Source organism: Gossypium hirsutum, chromosome A05 (assembly GCF_007990345.1).
Source record: "Gossypium hirsutum isolate 1008001.06 chromosome A05, Gossypium_hirsutum_v2.1, whole genome shotgun sequence".
Taxonomy (NCBI): Eukaryota; Viridiplantae; Streptophyta; class Magnoliopsida; order Malvales; family Malvaceae; genus Gossypium; species Gossypium hirsutum.
Genome location: NC_053428.1, coordinates 72,880,250 through 72,897,713, shown reverse-complemented (window position 1 = coordinate 72,897,713; position 17,464 = coordinate 72,880,250).

Here is a 17,464-nt window from a genome sequence, read left to right as displayed (position 1 = left end):
TTGATTTAGGGACTAAAATGTAAACTTGTGAATTTGAAGGAAAATATTCTGAAATTTTATGTATACATGTGCTGTAAATTTTATAATGGACTTTGGTTAGGCTTGGAATAGGGAGTAATTTGCACAAGTTTCATTTTCCGGGCCAAGGGACAATCAGAATTTATGGAAAAGTTAGCCCAGGACATAAATTGAGTCCATTTAAATATGAAATGTGTGAAATTTACGATTAAATTCATTTATATAGATCTGGAAAACACAAACTCGAGGCTAGATCGAGGAAAAGAAAAGATTTCGAATTAGTAGATTATTATGCGAACAAGTGTCGATGTAAGTTCGTATAACTTAATAGGGCATGTAATTATGTTAATTGAATGTTGTGTTTGTATGTAATGTGATCTATGTTGATGTGTCTTACTTGTATGCTATGATACAAAATTGACATATGCTTGAAATGCTGAAAAAGAGGTAAGTACCATTAAAGGTTGAGTTCCGATGAGTAGATGTGCTTTCCCGAACTAATAAGGTCCTGCATTTGTTGCGGATGGGATTTAGCTCAGACGAGTAATCCTATTGACCTTGTTATGGAAAGGATTTAGCCAGGACAAGTAATCCGAATATAATACCTCTCGAGCATACGTTATGATTAGGGTTTATTCTGGACTAGTAATCCTAATCGAGCTCCTCTGAGCTTATGTTATATAAAGGATTTAGCCTAAACTGGTAATCCTGTTATACAATATGTGGCTCGAGAGAGTGTTTCTTGGTTAAGTGCCCTAATGGGTACCCTTGAATAAGAAATTGATGGATTATGGAATTGTACACTTCGAGTGTACTACTTGAGCATCCATAGAAATTTAATGATCCAATGGACATGTATCTCTTGACTTGGCATGAAAATCTTGAGATGAAATGATAACGACTTGAAAGAACATTACATGTCGAGCTCATCTATTTCTACTTGACATGTTTGTAAGTGTTGTGACTAACATATTTGATTGAAGGCTTGTGCTTAGGAAATTTTGCTAATGGATGGAAAACATGATGTTGTGTGCTTAAATTTAATAAACAAGATTGGTAAGTTTAGTTTTCATTATACAAACTTACTAAGCAGTAATGCTTACTCCTTTTATTTTTCCCCTATCTTATAATGCTCGGAAGCTCGTGAAGGTTGGAAGATCATTGGAGTATGGTCACACTATCAATTAGCTATCTTGGGTATATATAGTAGAATCATTTTGGTATACTAGTATGTATAGGAAAACTTGGCAGATTGTGGCTTGAAATGTTATTTTGTAACCTAGCCATTGGAATGACTAGTAATGGTTCATTTCAGTGTCACTAAGTAGGTTATTATGATAGATATTCACATGTGTTAAGTTAAGTATATGTGATCAAATCTTGTTATTACCTAAGTTAAACCAAGGTAAGTTTATAAACACTTGTGCTTGCAATGATATGCCATGATGAATGATGGGATTGTCTAATTTGAATGCTTGGATTGGTTGGTATTGGATGCGTGTTTCAAATACAGGTTTTGGGTGAAATTTTGGGTGAGAAATGAAGCTAGAAATTGTTTTATTTTGTCCATATGGGTAGCCACACGGGCATGTGTCTAGACCGTGTGTGACACATGGCCTAGTAACACGGGCATGTGCTTAGGCCGTGTGTCACCTGCACCTTAGTTTTGAGAAACAGAATGCTCAGAATTGGACACACGGGTAGAGACACGGGCGTGTGTCTCAGCCATGTATGCCACACGGCTAGAACACAGGCGTGTGTCTTGGCCGTGTGAAACTTGCACCTAATTTGAATTGAATTAATTAACCACACGGCCAAGCACACAAGCGTCTAGCATGGCTATGTGAGCAAGCCAAAACGTTACACGAGGTCAAACACGTCCTCTAACATGGGCGTGTCCTAGGGTCACACGGGCATGTGAGCCCTGCATCTTGGAAAAATTTTGAAAAGTCACGAAAAATTTTTGAAGCTTCCGATTAAGTCTCGACTCATTTATAAAGCTTGTATTGGGCCACAAGGGTCCATTTAAGGACGTTTCAAATAATCTTGGTTAATGAATAGTAACTTGCATGATTTATCTATAAATGTTCCTATATGTTCTGGTACTGCTCCGTAACCCTGTTCCAGCTACGAATACAGGTTAGGGGTGTTACAGCGTCTTTTTATTTTGAGCAATTTATTCCTTGTCTATATGTCCTAATAGATTTATTTAAGATCCTCCTTTTATTTCATTATTTCAATAATAATATTACATGCAAAACCATTGTCAACCACTTTTATTATCGATTTGGAATTTTCTCAAATTGACATAACTTATTAAGATCTCTTATTTCCACTATTTTAATCTTCAGTTTTAGGTACTTGAATCTCTTCTATAGTTTTACTTAATAGTTATGTCTTTGTTCGCTTATGGAGCACTCGCCTTCACTATATGACCATCTAGATTTATTATTTTCTTTTAAGAGAATTTTCATAAATAGAATTTGTAATTAGTTATCCTTGTTGAACTTCTGGTTCAAATTAATTTTCCCCTAACTCATTACAAGTTATTATTCATCTCCCGCTAATGTTGGGAAAACTATCAAATGAAAATAGTAATCATAAATCATGTCATAATTGAATCTCCAATACATTTAAAACATATAATAATACAAGTAGACTCGTAATTAATATATATTGTCACTTTTCTTTGAGTATTCACTCATCATTGTTGTGGTAGAGCAATTGGAAGTATTTAGAACTTAACCAAAAATCAATTATAATGGGAAGTATTTATAACTTATTGACTTGATGCGTAAACACGTGAATCAACATAATCTCATATTGAAATAAGAAGTTTAATTCTCATAAGTAATGGTTTAGATAATAACCAAAGACGTTCAATCAATAATTTTTCTAAACCATTATGTGCATAAATAACAAACTTTTACAAAAGTTTTTCAAACTCAATCAATAAAAGACTGAGATATAAACTCATCAGTATTACCGAGATGAATTGTCTTAATTGCATGATCTGAAATTAATTATTTAAACAAGCAATCTTATAAACGACATGTTGCACGTTGATAATACATATGTGATTATTTTGTAGATGCATCTACCAAAATCATATAATATCAAAATCATCCACATGGTGGATGAATAGGAACATATTCATTTCAGAAATGTAAGACATTAAATCTCAACTTTAGCTAGTGAGTTTCTAATAAGAAATTTTCATGAAGAACAAGCAACAAATGAGAATTCTTTAAATTAAAGAATCTTTTGGTTCTTTAATGAGTGTCTATATGAATTCTCAATTAATTTTCGCATCATATATGATCCAAGATAGTCTAACTGGTCATGCCAAGTAGTAAATGCATTTGTATCAGTAAACTTCTGGTTTACTTTAACATGCATATCAATTGTACTAATAATGTCAATATAAATTGTGACAAACTGATAATTTTATTGTCATTCATTTTACTTTGTATCCACATATAAGTACTATTGTGACATTTACTATTGGAAATGTCTAAATCAATGTGAAGTCTAAATCACTATTTTCCGGGTGTACAACAGGTACATATCTAATGACTTTTCATACATAAGTTTTCTCTCTTGCAAGTTTTCATCAGTAATATGTTTCCACATAATTTTAATTGATAACTTTTTTGAATACTGTAGAGTTATACTCACAGTTTAATAAAAAAAACTTGCAACTTCAAGTACATCCAACTATAATGAGTTTTAGATAAAATTATCATATTCTATTGCTCAAAAGTAGATCTTTCACAAATAAATACTTTGTTTTCAATCCCTTAATGAGGATGATGATAAAATAAGATCACAAAGATAGTCACAGGCAATTCAATTTAATAACAAGAGTAACCAATAACTCAATCAACCAATAACTCAATCATCATTTTTTCATCTTTTCAAAATAGATATTTTTAGCAATAGTGATTCATATGAAATATAATCTTTTATTCATTCACAATCTCAATATGATATCCATAATAATGAATATTTTTTAAAACCAACGCATTAACCATCACAAATTTTGTGCTTTTTAGATATTGGTATATTAGCTCTTCTAAAGCTTTCAACTATTTTTGTACTATCGAATATTGGAATAATATTTATTTGTTTCAGTACCAAATAAGATAAATATTTTCTATCTATAATGATAAAAATCATTGCTACATTCTCATATCCTTCCTTAAAGAATATTAATAGAAACAAAATATTTGGGTATATGTCACATATGTGGCCAAAAATCTTTCATATCAAATTGATAACATAAGTTATCTTTACCCTTTGAAAAGTTATCTTGAAAACTCTAATTGTTCCCTTATTTATTACTATGTTCCCACTTTTAGTAGTCCATGGTTATATCTTTTATTTTCTTTATGTTTGCATTCACTTTGGGGAATGCAACAAATCTAGTAGGACAGACTTTTAAACACCTCCATTGATTCTTTATTTTATAATCACCATTGCAAATATATGTGGATTTCAAATCTAAATCTATCTATTCATGTTGTCATGATTAGTCTTCAATCATAATGAACATGATAAAATAAATAAATCACAGTAAAATATACCTGAAGATCTGAGTGGTTAAAGGCCCTAATGATTACCCATGGTGCGCAGGCCTCAATTGAAGACTAAAATTACAATAGCTCTAGAAGGCAATCGACAACAACTTGAGCAGCAAATTTGGAGTGACCGTATTATAAAATAAAATAGAATCATGCTGATAACATGGTATAAAATAAAATACAAAGAATAAAGAGCAAAGAAGATGGAAGAGCAAAAGAGAGAGCATATTTTATTGATCAATTGGAATATTTACAAAGCTTCTCCAAATCCTCAATTTATAGGCATAAGAAGTATAAATGAAGTAGAGATCTAACACCCCAAACCCGACTTAGAAGTCATGACTATATATTGAGGAATTACGTTAAATTGTTTAAAAGCCTTTGCTTCAATCAAACTAAAAACAAGTTTCAGAAATATAAAATTTGGCAAAAACTTTCACAAAAGTTTAAAATGTAATGCCCCAAAATATTTTTTTCTGTTTCTGTAGTTGTTTGACACAAGTGTGTATCTGCTTCAGTGGTTAAGTGATCTGGGTATATGTGAGAAGTCCTAGGTTCAAGTCTTACCTTTGGAAAATTTTGATATTTTTATAACTTAAGCCTTTTACTTACTTAGAGGGTTTACATTGAATTAATTGTAAAACCATATCAGAATGAGCTTGCTGGTTCAAGTGGTAAGGGTGTTGGTGTGATGAAGGTCTTCTGTTCGAATCCCTGTGTGAACGAGGGAGTTTATTTTTGCTCTGCTGACTAAAAGAGTTTCGATTACATTAAAAGACTGAGAGTGGGTGGTTAGGATTAGTGGGGATTTATCAAAATATCTCAAAAACCAATATTTTTTTTTCTATCTCCAAGAACCTGACGCCAGTGCTCTATCTTTCTGCCATTTTTTTCTTTTCTCTCCCTTCCTACGTTTTTGCTTCCTTACTGTCTGTTAGCATATTGTTATTCTTCAGTATTTCGATGTGTTAAGCGTTTCTGGTAAGTAGTTTAAGTTTGATTTCTTTTTGTGTTGTTGAATCATTGTTTAAAGGGGGTTCATTCGATGTTTAACAGTTAATCAAGGGGTTGAAGGTCTTCAATCGACGTTCTAAGCGTGCGAAGTTTCTGTTACTCATTCAAAGGTAAGAACCTTGTTGGATTAAAAGGTTGTTATTCCGATGTAATTTGTGTTAGGGTTGATTTAAGAGTCTAATTTGGTGGTTTATTGGTCTATTTTAGGTGCTATGTGACTCAAGAGTGGTTTCGCATCAAACCGATAACAGGTGTGCACCGAAAACGTAAAAAAAGGATTCGACAAAAGCTGAAATAGCAATCTGTTGCCACACGACCGTGTAGTAGGCCATGAGCGACGACATGGCCGTGTGATCGACGAAGGTCAGGCTGTACACAAAACACGATCGTATGATAGCTTGAGTGTGGCCGTATAGGCCGCACGGGCTAGCCAAATTAGGTGTGTGGGCCTACACGGGCACACCATACGGGCGTATGGTACCTAGGCTAGGCCGTGGTATCCACACAGGCAAGGTCAACCTGGGCGTGCAGACCACATATGCGTATGGGCCCACACGAGCAACCCACATGGGAATGTGGGCCCATTATACTAAAATTTTTCGTAGGGTCGCAGGGGTCCTCCTAATCGACTGTGGGCCTACTATGGGGTCGGTAAATGCTATCTAACCTTATAATCAAATGATTTGTTAGACTGGAATATGGTTTTGAGCATGCCTACGTTTGTTTATTTGATATCTGTTTATGAAAGCATGTTAAGCATGATTTATTTGTTAATTCTGTATGCATGTTCTATTACTGTGATTGTGGTGGAATGATGTATATTGGAGGAAGTGTTCTGAAAGGCAGATTATGCCTAATATCTAGCAGCACAACTGTATTATATCTGATATATGCCGTATCGGTACAGCGTGGTGTGTAGGGCTGGGTGGGTGTTTTAAACCCAACTTGGTGTGTAGGGATGGTCAGAGATGGTGTGTAGAGGATGGGGGTAGGATTCTGATGTCTGATTTGCATATCTGTATCTGAAATGGGCTCAAGCCTGAATCTGTATCTGTATCTGACATGGGCCCAGGCCCGATTGTGAATCTGTTTGATTTGTGATATTCTGTAAGTGCACATGCTTAACTCTGCTGGGTTACACATTGAGTTTACGTAAACTCACCCCTTTTCCATTCGTCTGTACAGGTAACCTACAATCTTAAGCGAATCGATGCAGCAGAGGACTTGACGGTGAGCACCTATTTTACTGTTTTATTTTGTTTTGGGTTATTAATTTTTGGCATTGAGGTTGTAATTTCTGGGACTCTAGACTCTTTTAAGATTTTTACTTTGGTTTTGGGTTTTTGGTTTTACTTATTTATAAGTGTGATAGTTTTCTAAAACCTTGAACGGATTTTCTGGACACAACTTTTTTTTACAAGCTTCCGCTACAAACAAATTTTATCTCTAAATCATTAAATGAAAGAAAGCTTTGAAATTAATAATAACTCTAAAGGCTAATGAACTGTAAAGGTTTTAACTTAACGACAATGGTTTTTCAACCCATTTCATGTGACACTTCCGAATTTGGCCATAACGTCTAGGCCGGGTTTGGGGTGTTACATAAAATAACTTAATTTCAGAAACACTTAACTTAATCCCAAAATTTGAGTTCAAAATCGTGTTTGAAAATAAGTATTTTGGAAAATCATTTCTAGTTTTAAGGAAAATACTCGTTGAAGCCTTTGGTTTATTTACAAAAAAATGCTTTAGGGGTTACTTAATTTGCAACGGAAAACTTTCAGAGTTTTAATTTTGAAAACCGAGTTTTAAATTTAACTTGTAAGGTTTTTCAGTATCACGTTCGTAAATATCAATATTAACGAATTAAACGGAAACCAAAACAAAGGCCAAAAATAAATTATAGTTCCCAAAAGACCAAAATAAATAATTATGAAAATCACAATTTCTTTAATTTAATTGATTAAACCATCCGAGCTCCTGCACATCGTCCGATTCTAATTTACCGATTACTTGAAACGTCAAAAATAATACAAAGGGGGTCAGCTATAAAGCTTAGTGTATAACTAAACCTAAACAGAAATCATACAAAACACAATATACAAATCAGAGTTTCACAGAGAATTTCGTGATGCGCAAGCAAATAAAACTGAGAATGCATAATTATGCAAATTTGGAAGTTTCAGAAAACCAAAATGCATATTTTTTTTTCCGGAAAACTTCCTACCCAACTCTGCTACACACAAAAATAGAGTTCCCCAGAACTTGACCAACCAAATCACACCAACATATAATTGTGGACATTGCCACCATAGTTGCAGTTAAAACTGCCAGAACAGAATATAAGTGGTCAAGCCACTATATTGCAGCCAAGCTATCAAAATAGAAATGTGGATAAACCACCAGATGAGGTAGATCATTAAACTGCCAGAACTTCCTCCTTATTATATCATCCCAACCCTATGTATGTGATAAGACACACAGAATAAAATCAGAACAATGGCATGCTTAACATGCAATCAAATATGGCGATGTCAGAAATTTATCTCATTTTAAGAGATCAAATTAACATAAACAGAATCGTGTCATAATATCAGAAAACGTGAGCGCTAGAATATAACATATTACATTATCACACAACCGATCAAACAATTACAGAATACAAGTCAGAGCACTTACCTTAGTTTCAAAATTGGTAAGCATATTAGTACTTCTCAATCGTCATTTAATTACGATTCAAAACATATATTAATCATAATTGATTAACATTCAAACATAAATAATTAATGCACAGTTTTTACTTGTTAAAAACCCACACTACTTACAGTATCATACTTAACATATATCTTATTAACTTGCGTACATAGTTTATGTTTTATGCTAATATAATATTAGAAATCGTGATTTATAGCCTAATTTTTATCATACAGACCCTACAAAAAGCCCACATTCAACTCTTACATCGAATACGGCTCTAAGGAAAATTTTCAATTTTTGGGTCCACGTGACCCATATTGCCAACTCGTGTGGCCCACATGGCCCAATTGGCCAAGACCATGTGACTGACACGGTCTGGCATATGGCCATATGGCACCGATAGTCCTAATTTTCAGCTTTTTCCATTAGTTGTTTTCTCGGGCTTTCGTTACACACCTGATTGTTTTTCGATGCTGATTTAACAAACGCAATTCCAGCACCCTAAAACATCATCCAAAACAATTCAATGAATAATGATATACCAAATTTAAACACTAAATTCGGCCTTAACACCAAACATAATAGTCCATTCAAAGCATTCGATTGCTTATCACGCTTGCAGTAGTATTTCCTAAAGCCCACTATATGTTGAATAAGTAAATGCTAAAACAATCATCACCTACAAGAGGCCATTAATGATCAAAACAGAACTAAAGACGCACTAGAACCATCCATCTTACACAAAACCAGAAAATAAATAACATACTATAGGAAAAATAAAAAAGAAAAGAACGTGAATGACACTTATACAATGATGAATCTGCTAGCTCTCGTCCAAAACGCACAGCACAAGGGTTAGTAGAAAAATAGAGTCTCCATAATAAGAATTGGAAACAAAATAGAGAAGAGAGGGAATCTTTGCAGAGATCAAAATAGAGAAAGAATAAGAAAACTAACATGAAAAAAAATCTAGGAAAAAGTGCGAACGGTTGCAGAAGAGGAATTTTGTAGGGAAAATAATTTTAATAATATTTTTTTAAAGCCACCCATATCCCCACTAACTCCCACTAAATCTAATTTATATCCTTATCAGATTTTCCCCATAGTTTAAAACAAAAAAAATCCACTTATGCACAATAAGATTTGAACTTGAAACCCTTAGGTAAAGCCTTACAACTAAACTAGCAAACTCATTCTTGACATCACTTGAGAAAAACCAATATATAAGCTACAAGTTCAAAGATAGGAGTTTAGGCAAAAATTCAAGGGAAATGATTAAAAACCAGAACCTCGCACATACTACTCATATCTCTCAACCACAGAACCAAATTAATTCACTTGATAAAATTTTTACAAAATTAACTCAAAAATCAGGACGTGGACCAATCTTAGTATCACAAACTCAGTTTCTTCTAACCCAATTTTTGGGATGTGACAAGAGATCTACTTCTAATGACTACTAGATTTAAAGTACATCAAAACTTATCTTGATCTTGATGGACATTCATTTAATAAGATATTCATAACAAAAACTTATATTTAGATATAAATATATTTATATGGATATAATTAAGATATATTTGCATGTATATATAATATATAATTTATTTTTTTACCAAAATAACATATAATTTACGAAGAAACTAAAAAATAAACTATAAATAAATATGTGAAAAATATTTAAGTTTATATATAAAATATGTATATGAGAAAAAAATATTTAAAAACATTGATAAACCCGAAATGGTACACCGGAACATGCCTTTTAGTTTCATTATGAAAAAAAAATTTGTTTATAAAAATATAAAAAGACGAAAACACCCGTATAATTATATAACTTTGCAAATAAAATAGGTTTTTGGTAATTCCCTGATTGAGTTGGTTGATGGATGACACCAACCCAATAACGTGTTTCATAAATAGGAAGTATAGATACACAAATATAAAAATAAAAATAAAAATAAAACACAGATATAACCTATTAAAATTTCAAAAAAAAATGAAAACTAATTTAGTTATGGTAAGTGAAAGAAGTTATATATGTATGGTGTCCTTAGTTCAAATCTCATTTTAGATTTTTTTATTGATTTAAAAAAATATAAAAATACGAAAGCACCCACATAATCATATAACTTACTTTGCAAATAAAATGAGTTTTTTGTAATTTCCTAATTGAGTTGAGATCTGGTTGATAGGTGACATAAGCTCAATAAAAAGCTTAATAAATAGTATAAATACATGCAAATATCCATATAAATATATTTATATCTAAATATAAGTTTTAAAATTATTAACTAGGTTGCATAATTCAATTTAATAACTTTTAATTTTAAATGAAATTGTGAAAAAAAATTAAAATGGTTAAGATAAAAAAATTAAAAATTGCTTTAAAAAGCCAAAATTCTACACCAACTGGTACGAGATAGTAGCAATGGTACAAGCCGGTATTGACTGAAATGGGCTGAAATACACCAAAAGGATTGAAACGCAGTGAAATTTTGACCGAAATAGAGCATAGACTACTTAGTACTGGTTCAGGACTAGAATGGTATGTATCGGCCAGTACGATGCTGACTACCATTTTATACTTATTTATTAAGCATCTTTCTGAGTTTGTGTTATCCATCAACCGAGTCTCAACTCAATTAGGGAATTACCAAAAACTCATTTTATTTCTAAAGTAAATTATATAATTATGTTGGTGATTTTTTGTCTTTTTATATTTTTATATATTTGTGTTCTAAATACATGGTTTTCACGCTCATACATGTGTGATAGAATTTCTAGTATTAATAATGCTATTGATTAAGAGAGTATCACAATTTAATTTTTTTTCTTCCATTTTAATGTCATACATATTTTAGATGTTGTCATTAATTAGTTTCAAATCATACGTTTTATTATTTATTTTGTATGTTATTTTCAAACACACAACTATGTTCTAAATGCATTGTTTCCACATACATATGTGTGTGATGAAATTTCTAGTATTGATAATGTTGTTGATTAAGCTAGTGTCATAAGTGAACTTTGCACTAAGATTGATGAGAGCACCATGATAAACAATTGTAGTGTATTTAGTATTCTTAATATGATATATTTGTGTCTTTAAATTTCATTTTACTTATAATTTAAAATATTGATTTTCATTTAAATATCGTATACATTCCATATATTATTAATTAGTTTCAAACCTTATGTTTCATTATTTATTTTATTTTATTTTTTGACTAACATTTGTATTTTAAATACATAATTTTCACATGCATATGGATGTGATAAAATTTCTATTAATAATAATGATCTTTGATTCTTTATTTCAAGTGTATGTGGTTGCCATATTTCCACATTCATTTCCAACTGTTATTGTTTTAAATTAAAGGCATAATTCTAAATTTAGTCTTTAATATTTATATCTTTTGCTGATTTGATTTTTATTTTTTTAGTTAAGTTTGGTCCTTAGTCTTTTAAAAAGTGTCAAATTTGACCATCAACCTTTTGAAAAGAATCAAGTTATTTTTTAACAGAAATATTGACTAAAACGTTAAAATTTTAAACAGGATAGTTCCTATGATAACCCACATGTACTTCATATTAATTTTTTTATTTTGAATATTTTTTTAATTTTTAAATTATTTATTAGTGTGACATATAAGACAAATAATGTCATATTAGCATGAATTAAAAGTGGCTGGCACATAGCTTGCCATGCCAACACCGTTAAAAAACTAATGTTTTAATTAGTATTTTCATTAAAAAATAATTTCACTCTTTTGAAAAGTTAATGGCTAAATTTAACTAAAAAAATAAGGAACTTGGTCTTTTTGAAAGGTTAATGGTCATCTCATGTGTATGTGTGTATATTTATAGTAATTTTGAATAAGCATAATGATAAATTTAAGCATCAACATTTATATCTTTAGTCAATTTAGCCTATATTCTTTTTTTAGCTAAATTTGACAATTAACTTTTCAAAGAGTCAAATTTTTTTTAAACGAAAATGTTGGCTAAAATATTAATTTTTTAGTGATGTTGGTGTTTTTTTAGTGATGTTGGTGTGGCAACCTATGTGGCAATCCATATATACTTCATGTTGATATGATACTATTTGTCTTATATGTTATATCAGCAAGTAATTTAAAATATTAAAATTATAAATTATAAAAAAATTAATAAAAATTCAAAAAATAGCATGAAGCAGATGGCTTAAATTAAAGAAATGTGCTATTTTTTTAATATTTAAGTAAGTATGTTATTTTTTTATATTTATCGGGATATGCTATTTTTGGAGAGATAATGTGAAAATGCGTTCTACAAAGCACGTTTTTACTGTCATGTCAGTGAAAATGCATCTTATAAGGCACACTTTCAACCACGTTAGCTAAAACATGTTCTACAAAATGCGTTTTTACTGAAAATTGACAGTTAAATGTTAGTGTTTTTCTTTGAGTCCTAAGTTCGATTCCTCTTCTACTCACATTTTATTTTTTATTTCATGTTGTTATATTAATATTTTTAGTACATTAACTCTTTTGATTAGATAATTTCAATTTTATTTATGAGTCTCAAGTTCAATTCTGCTTATAAGCATTTTAATATGTATTTTTTATTTCATATTGTTTCAAGCTTTTTCTTTATTTTAAATCAATTTTTATAATTAATAAATATATTGTTTTCAATTTTTTTAATTCATATTTTTAATCAATAACTCTTTTGTTTATAAAATCAAATAATTATTGCAAATATAATTATTTTTAGTAAATATAATTTTCATGTGTAATATCAATCCATATCACGAGTGTAGTAAATAGACATATTATATATTTTTGTATGTGTATTTGAAATATTTCACATATAAAAATATTTGAAATATCATACCCACAATGTAGATGAAAAACAATTATATTTGAAATATTTTACAAATTTGAAATAATACTGATATTTGGAATAATTATTTAATTTTATAATATTAGAAATCACCATACTTACTATATAGGTGGAGAAAATAAATATTTAACATATAATATTATATATAAAGAAAAATATATCTAAAGAATTAGTTGATGTTTTTAAAAATAATTACATATTTATTATTTGATTTTATAAATAAAAATAACTTGAAATAATATATTTATTAATTATAAACATTAATTTAAAAATAATTGAAACAACATGAAATAAAAATTACATATTAAAATATGCTTATAAGAGGAATTGAACTTGGGACACCAAGATAAAATTATAATTGTCTAACCATCTAAGCAAAAGAACTAATGTATTAAAAACCTTAATTGAAAAAAGCTTAAAACTACGTGAAATACAAAAATACAAATGTGAGTAGGAGAGAAATTGAATCCAGAACTCAAGGATAAAAGCATTAATATTTAACTATTTGACCAAAGAAGCTAAGTTATTAATTTCCAGTGAACGTGTTTTCACTTTCTCTCTCCAAAAATAGTGTATCTTAGTAAATATAAAAAAAACGACATACTTAAATTTTAAAAAAAATTATTTCTTTAATTTAACCAAGCAGATATGGATTACAATGTGGGTTGGTATGCTTAAATTTTAATATTTTAGTCAATATTGTTATAAAATAGTAACAATAATACAAAGAACACAAGAATAATAGATGAGAACAATAGGGAGTTTTATTGCATTTCTCTTCTTTTCTATCATCATTACAAGTAGTATACTCCTCTATACATATAGGGGGATTAGACTCCTCATTTTCTAATACATAAATAAGAAAGAGGTTACAAAAGATCAAAAGTAGAAAGGTTGAGGAAAATGAAAGATGAAAGGTCGAACATCCACTTAATAGCATTCATAACTGTGACAGCCCTAATTTGACCCTAGTCGGAATGTGGTTTCGGGACCACAAAACCGAGTCATAAAATTTAGTTAAAATTTTATTTGCATATCTTATATGTGTGATAGTACTTGTATAAAAATTTGATGTTTTAATTTTATCTTAGGAATGTGAATTTTGCTTGAAAGGATCTAGTTGAGAGACTTAGAAAATTATGATAGGTAAATAAGTAAGGACCAAATAGTATTAAAATAGGAAAGTTTGGGTTTGCATGTCAAAGTGCCCAATTCATGTTAAGTGGCCGGCCAAGCATGGTTCCATTCCTCCAAGTTTATGTTGTTTATTATTTAATATTGGTAAGTAAATTAGAATAAATTAAAGAAATGAATTAAAAAGGAAAAAGATGAATAAATAAGGGAGGAAGAAGGAGTGTTCATCCTTTTCCTTGTTACAATTGCCGTGAGTAAAGAAAACAAAGGTGAAGGAAGGCTCATCTTCCATCTTCTTCATTTGCCTAAATTGAGAAAGGAAAGATTGAAAAAAAAAGAAACCAAGGCATTCGGCCATGGCTATTTCAATGGAAAGGTATGCGTTGTGATTTTTATTCTAATTGATATTGAGATTTAGTTGATATGGGTATAGTCTAGTTAACCCATGGCAAAATTCATGGATTCATTGTTGGGAGAAAAGAATGGAAGTTGCCGTATGTATGGGTATGTATGTACTTTGGAAAGGAGATTTTTGTGTCATTGAGTTCTTGTTGTTATGTGTGTATGTGCATGAGTATTCGGCCATGCTATAGAATTCATGTTGCAAAATGATTAATGCTTAACGTGATATATAATTGTACTTGTGAATGAACTTGAGAATATCTAAATTATTGGTTGGAGGTGCCGAATGTGGTCTTGGATGAGTTTTAAAGAATAAAAATTTAGGTGACTAGAGGTCAAGGACATTCGGTCAAAGGCTTGTGTGCTAGCAAAATCGGCCTAAATGTCGTTTTGATGTGTTGAATTGAGTAAGCTAGATGTTGGAACGCATAAGGATTCGGCCTTCTAAAACAATAGAGATAAGTGTATGAAAGGCTAAGTTTAAGTAGTAAGGCCGAATAGGTTGTAGATAAGGCACTTGTGAGTTCTTGGCCAAGCAATTAACAAATTAAATTAGAGTTCTTGTGACGTATAATGTCAAGTCTAACTTGGTATATTTGGCCACCTAATTAAGTACATCGGTGGTGTTGAATGTAATCTTACACATTCGGCCATATGGGGTAAAAATGGGTCGAGTGTTCATGAGATGAAATTTTGTGATTTGATGAATTATAGGTGATAGTATAGATATACATATTCGGCCATCACTTGGGAGCTTATGTGATGTTGAGTTTAAAATTAGCAAGGTGATTGCCGAATGTCCGAGTATGCATATGCATGTGTGATTAGATTATTGAAAGTATGGTAATTGCATAAGGTTATTAGCCGAATAGCTAAGAACATGAGGTAGCAAGATAAAAATTTTACCATGCCGTTCCGTATGTCATAAAATCATTAAAATGTGAATACCAATATATGTAGCAAAGCGGTTGAATGAGTTAATTTATTTGTTTAAGCTCAAGATCCTAAAGGAGAGGCGTCCAACAAGGGGAAATCGAAGGTCATCGAGTAGCCGACTTGGAATTATTTTACCCAACATAAGGTAAGTCACCAAGCATATATTTTGTATTGATCTAAATAGACATAATGTCTATGTAATTATGCCGAATGGAATGATAAATTTATATTCATGTATGCATGTGGTGATGAAAGTGTTGAATGAAAAGAAAAGAGGTGAGATGTATTGAGTTGTTGATCTCGGCACTAAGTGTGCGGGTATAAACATTTATGATCATGAGATTGGCACTAAGTGTGCGGGTTTAAATTGTACAGCACTAAGTGTGCGAGTTTGATTATATAGCACTAAGTGTGCGAGTTGATTATATAGCACTGAGTGTGCGGACTTAATATATATTTTTGAATCACTACGGACACTAAGTGTGCGACATTATTGAGTTGATCACGGACAGCGGATCGGGTAAGTACCTTGAGTTCATGGCTAATAGGCGCTATGTTTATATTTGGAGTTAAGCTTGGTAAGTTTGAACCTATGTGACAATTATAATTGAAGTCACGTACATAAGATTTATCGTGGAATAGGTGAAAGGTCGTTTAGTTGTATGATTGTAACGAAATAAATGATGTATGAAATGCCTCAATATCCTATTGATTAGTATATGGAATGTGAATGCATGACTTGGTATGAGATTGAACCGATAGGTCTAAGGAACTATGGTATGGTTCGGTATGGATGGAGTAACTAGCCTCGTTCCATTTTGTTTCCTCTTGTGATAATGTTATTAATGGATGGTAGTGCATTGCTTATGACTTACTGAGTTATATACTCACTCGGTGTTTCCTTGTCACCTATTTTAGGTCTCTTGGACTCGTCTCTTTTTGCGTGATCGGGCCGTCATCGAAGTCATCACACCGGCTAGCAACTTTTGGTATCTTCTTTTTAGTCGGTCTAGGAGAACATTTCGGCATGTATAGGCTAATATGTTTTGTTGAAATTTGGTATGTAAACTTTTAGCCATGCGAAAACGGCATAAATGTTCGGTTGGATTTGGTTCTATAATGTTAGGTCGTAAGTCTTGGTAATTCGATTTTTATGCCATATGTCATGGTTGATTATTTTGGTGTTAAAATTCATGATATGGCAATAGTGTAGTAGGGAGATGTTTGACAATTATTAGCCTTTGGCATGGCTAGTCATGATCATAATTTGTGATATGTATGATGATTACTAGTTAGATCAAGGAGAAATCACGAATAGGCATAGTTGCTTTAGTAACAGATGCTGGCAGCAGCAGTGACGTGAGATTGAAAAATCACTAAAATAGTAGGAGTGGAATTAATTAATGAATAAATTATGTAATCGAAGCTCGATGAGTCTATTTTCATATAGAAGAAACGAAACGACCATTTGAGCTGTATGTTAGGAGATAATTATACTCTTGTGAAACAGGGCTAGAGCGATTTCTGGATTCCCTGTTCTGATTTGGAAATTCATTATAAATTAACCAGAGATAATTAGAAGTCATGCCATATGTGCACAGATTCCCTTTGAGTTTAGTTCTATAGAAACAAACGACATCAGTATTGAAGCCCTGTACAAGGAGATATCCAAGTTGTAATGCGCAAAGGTCAGTGTAGTCGATCCCTGTAACATGGGAGACTTTGACTAATAAACTGTACTAATTGGCCAACCAAAAATTCTAGAAAAAATATGTATATGAGCATATGAGTCA